The 12,038-nt window shown below is 48.7% G+C and overlaps 1 protein-coding gene across 2 annotated transcripts in view; it reads left to right on the top strand.

The window, feature by feature from the left end:
* The window catches only part of LOC149451038 (uncharacterized), a 221,199-nt gene that overhangs the window by 178,323 nt on the left and 30,838 nt on the right, over positions 1–12,038 (top strand). The window contains exon 1 of one of the 2 annotated variants that reach the window (XM_089691125.1): positions 5,154–5,591. The exons of the other annotated variant lie outside the window; for it this stretch is intronic. The gene's annotated coding sequence lies outside the window, so the exon portion shown is untranslated. Of the gene's footprint in view, positions 1–5,153; positions 5,592–12,038 lie in introns of those variants that run through there. 2 annotated transcript variants of the gene reach the window in all.

Genomic DNA, 12,038 nt, shown 5'->3' with positions numbered 1-12,038 from the left:
GGGCCCATACTAAGGCAAGGCACTCTTTCTCCACAGCAGCGTAGGCCACCTCTCGGGGTAACAACTTTCTACTTAGGTAGGCCACTGGATGGTCGTTCCCGTCATCCCCGATTTGGCTCAGAACAGCGCCCAATCCAAAGGTGGAGGCATCGGTGTGAACACAAAACCGTTTGGAAGGGTCAGGAGCAGCCAAAACGGGAGCATGGATTAGATCATGTTTGAGCTTTTGGAAAGCAGTTTCACACTCTGGGGACCACACAACCTGTCGGGGCAGATTCTTCCGGGTCAGATCCGTTAGGGGTTTAGCAATGGCGCTGTAGTTGGGGATGAATTTACGGTAGTACCCCGCAGTGCCTAGGAAGGCAAGGACCTGGGTCTTGGTTTGGGGAGTGGGCCAATTTGCTACCGCTTCCACCTTTGCAGGTGCCGGTCGTTGCTTCCCACATCCTACCCGATGTCCTAGATATTGGACCTTGGACACCCCAACGTGGCATTTGTCAGGTCGGATGGTCAGCCCTGCTTGCCCGATGCAATCAAGCACTTCCCTGAGATGTTGGAGATGATCCTCCCAACTATCACTGTAGATAGCTATATCGTCTAGATAGGCACAGGAGAATTCCTGCAGTCCATCCAGCAGGTTATCTACCATTCTCTGAAAGGTAGCTGGGGCATTCTTCATCCCAAACGGCATGACCCTGGACTGGTACAAGCCGAACAGGGTGATGAATGCTGACTTTGGTACCGCGTCCGCATCCAGCGGAATCTGCCAGTACCCCTTGCAGAGATCGATAGTGGTAAGAAAATGACCTCTGGCCATCCGGTCCAGCAGCTCGTCTATCCGGGGCATGGGGTATGCATCAGTCACGGTCCGGTCATTGAGCCTGCGGTAGTCCACACAGAACCGGATGGTTCTGTCCTTCTTGGGTACCAGAACTACTGGGGAGGCCCAGGGACTGTCAGAGGGTTCTATCACACCTAAATCTAACATTTCCTTAATCTCTCTTCTCATCCCTTCTCTGATGGACTGAGGAACTTGGTAGGCTGCCTGCTTCAGGGGGGCCTGACCCTGCGTGTCTACCCGGTGGATAGTTGTGGTGGTGTAACCAGGCAAAGACGAGAACAGCCCTCGGTGTTCTTGGAGCAGTTGGCGGGCCTGTTCCTTGGGAGGCAGCCGTGTGCTGTTATCTACATCCGTTACACTCAGCTGGGACTGTCCGTCCCCCGGCACCCCTGGCAGAAGCCAGCAAGTGTTCCTTAACAAAATCATAATCCAAGCAGTAGCTGTCGGTTACAGTTCTGAATGCATCTGCAGCCCGACCGGTTAGCTTGCTGCTCAAAATGGGGACCCGGTCTTGGGCTGCCACACCATGGATGGTGCACAACCGTTCAAAGTCCTGAAGAAAGCTGTCAATGTCCCCATCCGCCTCTGAGAAAGTTTTAAAAACAGCGTAGGGAATTTTCTTTGGTCCGGTTGCAGTCTGGAGAAGGCGGGAGGTAATCCTCTCCCAGACCAAGTCCTTGGTTGATGACCGGGAGTGACTAAGCCGCAGTCTAGGGCCTTGGAAATCTGTTCGGAGGTGGGAGCGCTGCCGAACAGAGCCAAACGCCACTCCACCTCTTGTTGTAAATCCGAATGGTATAGGGGTCTCTGTGTGGTGCTAAGTGGGCCTGGTGTTTCAGGGGCTGATGAGCTGCTCTGTTCCTCTAACTCCTCCTGTGAAGCGGAGTTCTCTTCTGGCAGAGCAGTGTTTGCTTCAAGCATAGCGGAGGGTGCATCAGGTAAAGTGGGGTGCGCATCCGCTTGGTCTAGGGCCATAATCTCGCCCAACAGTTCCTCTCTGGTCTTGGAGCCAGCGATACCTCCCCGAGCAACAAGCAGGCTTTGGAGGGCTGGCTTCCGGAGGTCCCATATATCCATCTGGCTGAGCAGGGACGTCTCCGTGAAAAAGATGGGGTCCTGGTTGCTAGTTTGGACTTTCTCCGCAATGAGGAAAGATCCCACCGCTGCCAACCAATTGTGGCGGAACCGTTCTGCCTGGGCTTCCTCGTGCAGAGCGATATGTCCCACCCAATGGTTCTCTTTTCCAGCAAGTCTTCCAGCACTCTCCCAAGGCAGATATTATACCTAAAAACCCTCCCTTTTGCTCTACCCAAAACCACGAGTCGGAACTTCGTGTAGGGTGAATAATGAATGACTCTTTATTAAACACAGCTCAGTATATACAGCTTCAACCCCACCCCCACCAGACAGCCTGGCACCGGGTTTTCCCCACCCACAACAAACCCAACAACTAACAATACAGTATGAACTCTATTAGAAGTGAAAGACTACAAGGTCACATTTCCCTAAACAGTGTAGAATGTCTGTGAAACATGTCCAGCTTTACAAAGGGGAGAAAACCAGAACAGAAAGGGCAAAATGTGATCACACAGGGACAGTTCCTCACACAGTGTTTTTACTGTGGCAGAGCGGCACCTGTCTTTTAACGTTGCTGTGCAAAACAGGTAGGAGGCGCCCGAGAGTCGTGTGCCCGCCCTACCCGTCCCGTTGATGGAGGCAGCGGGAGGCCATCACCGGATCCCAGCCGGTCATTACCCGCCGACTCCCGCCGATTACCGGTAATCACTGACAGATAGCACGGCGGCAGTGTTTACATTGCAGCTCTGTCATCTGTCAGTTCAGAGCAGGCTGATCCTGAGAGAAGACTTTATCTCCCGGGATCAGCGTGTCCCTGTGCAGTACACACCCCCGCCCCCTAGTAAAACACTCCCCTCACACAGTTAACCCTTTCAAAAGTGAACCCCTTCCTCCCCAGTGCCATTAGTAGCAGTGGCAGTGTTTTTTTTTGCACTCATCACTGTATTGGTGTCACTGGGGATGTCAGTAACCCCAAGTCAGTTCCTCCCAGTGTCAGAATGTCCGCCGCAGTCCCGCCATAAGTCGCTAATCACTGTCATAAATCGCTGATCACCGCCATAAGTCGCCGATCACTGTCATAAATCGCTGATCACCGCCATAAGTCGCTGATCACTGTCATAAATCGCTGATCACCGCCATAAGTCACTGTTCACTGTCATAAATCGCTGATCACTGCCATAAGTCGCTGTTCACTGTCATAAATCGCTGATCACCGCCATAAGTCACTGATCACTGTCATAAATCGCTGATGACCGCCATAAGTCGCTGTTCGCCACCGTTAGTATAATTAAAAAAAAAAATCCCACTATCTTTCCCGCCATTTGTAGACGCTATAACTTTCACGTAAACCAATTCATTTACACGTATTGGGATTTCTTTTAGCAAAGACATGTCGCAGAATGCATTTTGGTCGAAATTTATGACTAAATTTGATTTTTACATTTTTTTACCGGACATGTTTTATAGCAAAAGTCCAAAATATTGTTTTGTTTTTTTTTCAAAATTCTCAGACTTTTTTTTATAGTGCAAAAAATAAAAACCGCACAGGCGATCGAATACCACCAAAAGAAAGCTCAATTTGTGGGAAAAAAAGGATGTAAATTTAATTTGGGTGCAGTGTTGCATGACCGTGCAATTGTCCGTTAAACTAGGCAGTGCTGTATAGCAAAAAAAGGCGTAAATTGCAGTATCTCTCCCATAGTCTGCAGACGATATAACGGTCACACAAAGCAATCAATATCCACTTATTGGGGTCCTTTTCCCATAAACATGGAGCGGGAGACATTTTGGTGAAATTTATAACTAACTTTGAGGTTACTTTATATATTTTATAGCTGAAAGTAACAAATATTGTTTTTCTTCAAAATTTTTGATTTTTTTTGTTTATAGCATGAAAAATAAAAAGCGCACAGGTGATGACATCCCAACGAAAGAAAGCTCTATTTGTGTGAAAAAAAGCACGTAAATTTTGTTTGGGTGCAGCAATGCCCGACCGTGCAATTATCAGTTGAATTAGTGCAGCGCTGAGTAGCAAAAAGAGGCGTGGTCATTAAGGAGGGTAAGTCCTCCGGAGGGGGAGGGGTTAAGCAGAGCACCATTTTCAAGCAATATGGGGAAGAAAAAGGATCTTTCTGCTGCTGAAAAGAGTGAAATAGTTTGATGCCTTGGACGAGGGATGAAAACATTCGATATTTCAGGAAAACGTAAGCGTGATCATCGCACTATGAAGAGATTTGTGGCTGATTCAGAGCACAGACGGGTTGGTGCAGATAAAGGCACATTGAGGAAGATTTCTGCCAGATCCAGGCATCGGATCAAGAGAGCAGCTGCTACAATCCCATTACATAGCAGCAAACAGATATTTGAAGCTGCTGGTGCCTCTGGAGTCCCACGGACATCAAGGTGTAGAGTCCTCCAGAGTCCTGCAACTGTGCATAAACCTTCTATTCGGCCACCACTAACCAATGCTCACAAGCAGAAACGGCTGCATTGGGCAGAAAAATACATGAAGACTCATTTTCAAGCAGTCCTGTTCACTGATGAGTGCCGTGCAACCCTGGATGGTCCAGATGGATGGAGTAGTGGATGGTTGGTGGACGGCCACCCTGTTCCAACAAGGCTACGACGTCAGCAAGGCGGTGGTGGAGTCATGTTTTGGGCTGGAATCATGGGAACAGAGCTGGTCAGCCCCTTTAGGGTCCCCGAAGGTGTAAAGATGACCTCTGCAAAGTATGTGGAGTTAATGACTGACCACTTTCTTCCCTGGTACAGAAGGAAGAACTATGCTTTCCGTAATAAAATCATCTTCATGCATGACAATGCACCATCTCATGCTGCAAAGAATACCTCTGCATCAATGGCTGCTATGGGGATAAAAGGAGAGAAAGTCATGGTGTGGCCTCCATCCTCCCCTGACCTCAATCCTATTGAGAACCTTTGGAGCATCCTCAAGCAAAAGATCTATGAGGGTGGGAGGCAGTTTACATCCAAACAGCAGCTCTGGGAGGCTATTCTGACATCTTGCAAACAAATTCAAGCAGAAACTGTCCGAAAACTCCCAAGTTCAATGGATGCCAGACTTGTGATCTGCTATCAGATAAGGGCTCCTGTGTTACAATGTAACGTGACCGCTTCAAATGTTTACAAAGTTACAATGTTGGGAAAAGTTTGATTGAAAGGCTTTTGATTTCAGTAAATCTGCTGCAAACACAACAAATGACAATTTTCAGTTCTTTACAACCTAGAAAGTGTTTGGAAACTTCCTGTGCGGAATAATCCGGAACACAAATCCTGTTATCATTAGGAGGTTTGTTCAATAAAATGTGAATTGTCCTCTTCATAGCTGATAACCTGAGAATTCTGCCGACTGATATTTACATCAATTATTGAGGGAAATGAGGAAATATCATTTGCAGAATCATTTGGAACACGGTGTAGTCTCTGCTCTCCATACTGCACCCTCTGTATTCATCAGTTATTTTCATGTTCCTCATTATGAGACCAACCCAGGAAATCCCAGTGTGAGATGTACGAAATGCTACATCCTGTACATGAAACACTTCCCTGTTTTCGGACATTTTACAGCTGGTTCCAACCAGTCAAACAGGTTCTCCGTCTCCATCTTATACACACGGCCACCAGCATGGGATCTCCTCCACTTCAGACCACATAGGTAAGTCAGGTTCCTATTCCTTAATAATATAATAGCAGGGTGTAGTGCTTAAACATCATCATCATATGATATGTCAAGCCTAATAAACAGCTTCTAAATATAATAAAACATCAATATATTAAAATAACAATCCTAAAAAACAAGTGAGAAAGTGACATAGTGCAAATACATACTTAAAAGTGTATTGCGTCACTAATCAGTGACCCGCCATGTGCACGGTGTCAGGTATAGTCCAAATAATAAGGTGTCTATGGGTCTTCCAGATCCAAATGACTGGTCCAAATGGTTGGTGATAAGGGAAAGTGTAAAGACTGCGCACTCACCAGACGCGCAATCACACTGCGCATTTAGAGATATCAATCTCAAAGTAACAGGGTATCCAAAAAATCAGCCGATTTTCGAACCGTCTATGGCGGGCATTTGTCTTTCTCTCTCTGTCTGTAAGCTTGATAAAGAGGGTCACCGCGTTCTCCAAATGTTGGAGGAACTAAACTGCTGATCTAGGATTTCAGTAAATCCGGCATCACAATCTACTTCTCAGTGTTGGTTTCCTCCTCATTGCCGGCCATCATTTGGGCCTCAGAATGGCTCCGGTATTCCCTCCTAGGAAGGACATTCAGGCCGATCTCCCACCATGTTCCTCTGATGTGTCCGAGACAGAATAACAGGAGAGACACCAGGAGAACCCACTGGGACCTGACACTCCGAGAACCAGAGTTATGGTGGAGCGTAGACCCAGAAATGTCATCAGAATGCTGATACTCCTTCCTGGAGTCATTGCTTTGGCTCCACTTGTACTTCTACTTCCTCCGGGTTGAGGGGATAGAGGAGCAAGAGGGTATGAAGCTGGGTCCTGACACTCCGAGAATTCAGGGTTATGGTGGAGCAGAGACCCTTCCTGACCAATCTCCTCTCCGGGGCCTTTGTACTGCCTCCACTTGTACTTCTATTTCCTTCACATTGAGGAGATGGAGAATCAAGTGGAGGGTATGAACAGGGAAGATGTTACAAACAACAGGGCCCCATACAGCCAATCTGATAGGGCCCCTCCCCCCAAAAAAAGTTTAATATGATTTAGTTAGGAATGAACACAGTGAGTGCTCGGTACTGATCAATCATTCTGTTCATTCAGGAGAATAAGGGGCTGTTAAGTGTGACATATTTAGAGGACCTGTGCTCTTAGCTGTGGGAGGGAAGCAGAGGAGGGAACCCGGAAGTACTGCAGCGGTGGGGGGCCCCGGGCAGCAAAAGGAAACATATGGTGCACAGGGAAGGTGATGGGTGTGGTGGTGGGGCAAAGGGGGAGGGGCAATTACTGGAACTGATCCCTTGTATAGCTCTATCTGCAGCTGAAATCCGGCCAGAGAGAGGAGAAGAAGCCGACTTTCAGCTGCTGCAGAGAGAGCCGTACAGGGGATCGGTTCCAGTAATTGCTGCCCCACCGTGCCGATCACCCTCCTTGCCCTCATCTGATTCATTCCTGTACATACCAATCATTGTCATACCTCCGTACTCCTCTCCTGTACATACCGATCACTGTCATACCCCCCATACTCCTCTCCTGTACATACCGATCACTGTCATACCTCCACACTCCTCTCCTGTACATACCGATCACTGTCATACCCCCCATACTCCTCTCCTGTACATACCGATCACTGTCATACGTCCACACTCCTCTCCTGTACATACCGATCACTGTCATACCCCCCATACTCCTCTCCTGCACATACCCATCACTGTCATACCTCCACACTCCTCTCCTGCACATACCCATCACTGTCATACCTCCACACTCCTCTCCTGTACATACCGATCACTGTCATACCCCCCATACTCCTCTCCTGTACATACCGATCACTGTCATACCTCTGTACTCCTCTCCTGTACATACCGATCACTGTCATACCTCCGTACTCCTCTCCTGTACATACCGATCACTGTCATACCTCCCACACTCCTCTCCTGTACATACCCATCACTGTCATACCTCCGTACTCCTCTCCTGTACATACCGATCACTGTCATACCCCCCACACTCCTCTCCTGTACATACCCATCACTGTCATACCTCCACACTCATCTCCTGTACATACCGATCACTGTCATATCTCCGTACTCCTCTCCTGTACATACCGATCACTGTCATATCCCCCACACTCCTCTCCTGTACATACCGATCACTGTCATACCTCCCACACTCCTCTCCTGTACATACCCATCACTGTCATACCTCCGTACTCCTCTCCTGTACATACCGATCACTGTCATACCCCCCACACGCCTCTCTTGTACATACCCATCACTGTCATACTTCCACACTCCTCTCCTGTACATACCGATCACTGTCATATCTCCGTACTCCTCTCCTGTACATACCGATCACTGTCATATCCCCCACACTCCTCTCCTGTACATACCGATCACTGTCATACCCCCCACACTCCTTTCCTGTACATATTGTTCACTGTCATACCCCCCACACTCCTCTCCTGTACATACCCATCACTGTCATACCTCCCACACTCCTCTCCTGTACATACCGATCACTGTCATACCCCCCATACTCCTCTCCTGTACATACCGATCACTGTCATACCTCCACACTCCTCTCCTTTACGTATCCATCACTGTCATATCCCCCACACTCCTCTCCTTTACATACCCATCACTGTCATACCTCCACACTCCTCTCCTGTACATACCGATCACTGTCATACCTCCGTACTCCTCTCCTGTACATACCGATCACTGTCATACCTCCGTACTCCTCTCCTGTACATACCGATCACTGTCATACCTCCGCACTCCTCTCCTGTACATACCGATCACTGTCATGCCCCCCCACACTCCTCTCCTGTACATACCGATCACTGTCATACAACCCACACTCCTCTCCTGTACATAACGATCACTGTCATACCTCCACACTCCTCTCCTGTACATACCGATCACTGTCATACCCCCCACACTCCTTTCCTGTACATATTGTTCACTGTCATACCCCCCACACTCCTCTCCTGTACATACCGATCACTGTCATACCCCCCATACTCCTCTCCTGTACATACCGATCACTGTCATACCTCCACACTCCTCTCCTTTACGTATCCATTACTGTCATATCCCCCACACTCCTCTCCTTTACATACCCATCACTGTCATACCTCCACACTCCTCTCCTGTACATACCGATCACTGTCATACCTCCGTACTCCTCTCCTGTACATACCGATCACTGTCATACCTCCACACTCCTCTCCTGTACATACCGATCACTGTCATACCCCCCACACTCCTCTCCTGTACATACCGATCACTGTCATACCTCCGCACTCCTCTCCTGTACATACCAATCACTGTCATACCCCCCACACTCCTCTCCTGTACATACCAATCACTGTCATACCTCCACACTCCTCTCCTATACACACCGATCACTGTCATACCTCCACACTCCTCTCCTGTACATACCGATCACTGTCATACCTCCACACTCCTCTCCTGTACATACAGATCACTGTTATACCTCCACACTCCTCTCCTTTTTGTACCCATCACTGTCATACCCCCACAATCCTCTTCTGTACATACCGATCACTGTCATACCTCCATACTCCTCTCCTGTACATATCCATCACTGTCATACCTCCACACTCCTCTCCTGTACATACCGATCACTGTCATACCTCCACACTCCTCTCCTGTACATACCCATCACTGTCATACCTCCACACTCCTCTCCTGTACATTCCGATCACTGTCATACCTCCATACTCCTCTCCTGTACATACCCATCACTGTCATACCTCCACACTCCTCTCCTGTACATACCGATCACTGTCATACCCCCCACACTCCTCTCCTGTACACACTGATCACTGTCATACCTCCACACTCCTCTCCTGTACATACCCATCACTGTCATACCTCCGTACTCCTCTCCTGTACATACCCATCACTGTGATACCGCTACACTCCTCTCCTGTACATACCCATCACTGTCATACCTCCGTACTCCTCTCCTGTACATACCCATCACTGTGATACCTCTACACTCCTCTCCTGTACACACCGATCACTGTCATACCTCCACACTCTTCTCCAGTACATACCGATCACTGTCATACCTCTACACTCCTCTCCTGTACATACCGATCACTGTCATACCCCCCACACTCCTTTCCTGTACATATTGTTCACTGTCATACCTTCACACTCCTCTCCTGTACACACCGATCACTGTAATACCCCCCACACTCCTCTCCTGTACATACCCATCACTGTCATACCTCCCACACTCCTCTCCTGTACATACCGATCACTGTCATACTCCCCATACTCCTCTCCTGTACATACCAATCACTGTCATACTCCCCATACTCCTCTCCTGTACATACCGATCACTGTCATACCTCCCACACTCCTCTCCTGTACATACCCATCACTGTCATACCTCCGTACTCTGCTCCTGTACATACCGATCACTGTCATACCCCCCACACTCCTCTCCTGTACATACCCATCTCTGTCATGCCTCCACACTCCTCTCCTGTACATACCGATCACTGTCATATCTCCGTACTCCTCTCCTGTACATACCGATCACTGTCATATCCCCCACACTCCTCTCCTGTACATACCGATCACTGTCATACCCCCCACACTCCTTTCCTGTACATATTGTTCACTGTCATTCCCCCCACACTCCTCTCCTGTACATACCCATCACTGTCATACCTCCCACACTCCTCTCCTGTACATACCGATCACTGTCATACCCCCCATACTCCTCTCCTGTACATACCGATCACTGTCATACCTCCACACTCCTCTCCTTTACGTATCCATCACTGTCATATCCCCCACACTCCTCTCCTTTACATACCCATCACTGTCATACCTCCGCACTCCTCTCCTGTACATACCGATCACTGTCATACCTCCGTACTCCTCTCCTGTACATACCGATCACTGTCATACCTCCGTACTCCTCTCCTTTACATACCGATCACTGTCATACCTCCGCACTCCTCTCCTGTACATACCGATCACTGTCATGCCCCCCCACACTCCTCTCCTGTACATACCGATCACTGTCATACAACCCACACTCCTCCTGTACATAACGATCACTGTCATACCTCCACACTCCTCTCCTGTACATACCGATCACTGTCATACCTCCGTACTCCTCTCCTGTACATACCGATCACTGTCATACCTCCACACTCCTCTCCTGTACATACCGATCACTGTCAAACCTCCACACTCCTCTCCTGTACATACCGATCACTGTCATACCTCTGTTCTCCTCTCCTGTACATACCCATCACTTTCATACCTCCACACTCCTCTCCTGTACATACCCATCAATTTCATACCTTCACACTCCTCTCCTGTACATACCCATCACTGTCATACCTCCGCACTCCTCTCCTGTACATACCGATCACTGTCATACCCCACACACTCCTCTCCTGTACATACCGATCACTGTCATACCCCCCACACTCCTCTCCTGTACATACCAATCACTGTCATACCTCCACACTCCTCTCCTATACACACCGATCACTGTCATACCTCCACACTCCTCTCCTGTACATACCCATCACTGTGATACCGCTACACTCCTCTCCTGTACATACCGATCACTGTCTTACCTCCGTACTCCTCTCCTGTACACACCGATCACTGTCATAACTCCACACTGCTCTCCTGTACATACCGATCACTGTCATACCTCCACACTCCTCTCCTGTACATACCAATCACTGTCATACCTCCCATACTCCTCTCCTGTACATACCCATCACTGTCATACCTCTGTACTCCTCTCCTGTACACACCGATCACTGTCATACCTCCACACTCCTCTCCTGTACATACCGATCACTGTCATACCTCCGTACTCCTCTCCTATACATACCCATCACTGTCATACCTCCCACACTCCTCTCCTGTACATACCCATCACTGTGATGCCTCTACACTCCTCGCCTGTACATACCTATCACTGTCATACCTCCACACTCCTCTCTTGTACACACCGATCACTATCATACCTCCACACTCCTCTCCTGTACACACTGATCACTGTCATACCTCCACATTGCTCTCCTTTACATACCGATCACTGTCATACTTCCGTACTCCTCGCCTGTACATACCGATCACTGTCATACCTCCACACTCCTCTCCTGTACATACCGATCACTGTCATACCTCCACACTCCTCTCCTGTACATACCCATCACTGTCATACCTCTGTACTCCTCTCCTGTACACACCGATCACTGTCATACCTCCACACACCTCTCCTGTACATACCGATCACTGTCATACCTCCGTACTCCTCTCCTATACATACCCATCACTGTCATACCTCCCACACTCCTCTCCTGTACATACCCATCACTGTGATGCCTCTACACTCCTCGCCTG

The sequence above is a fragment of the Staurois parvus genome, unplaced genomic scaffold (genome assembly GCF_062004578.1).
Source record: "Staurois parvus isolate SC_StPar_1 unplaced genomic scaffold, SC_StPar_1.0 ptg000551l, whole genome shotgun sequence".
Lineage (NCBI taxonomy): Eukaryota > Metazoa > Chordata > Amphibia > Anura > Ranidae > Staurois > Staurois parvus.
Note: the sequence above shows the minus strand (reverse complement) of the source record. Positions and strands in the feature narration are given on the sequence as shown.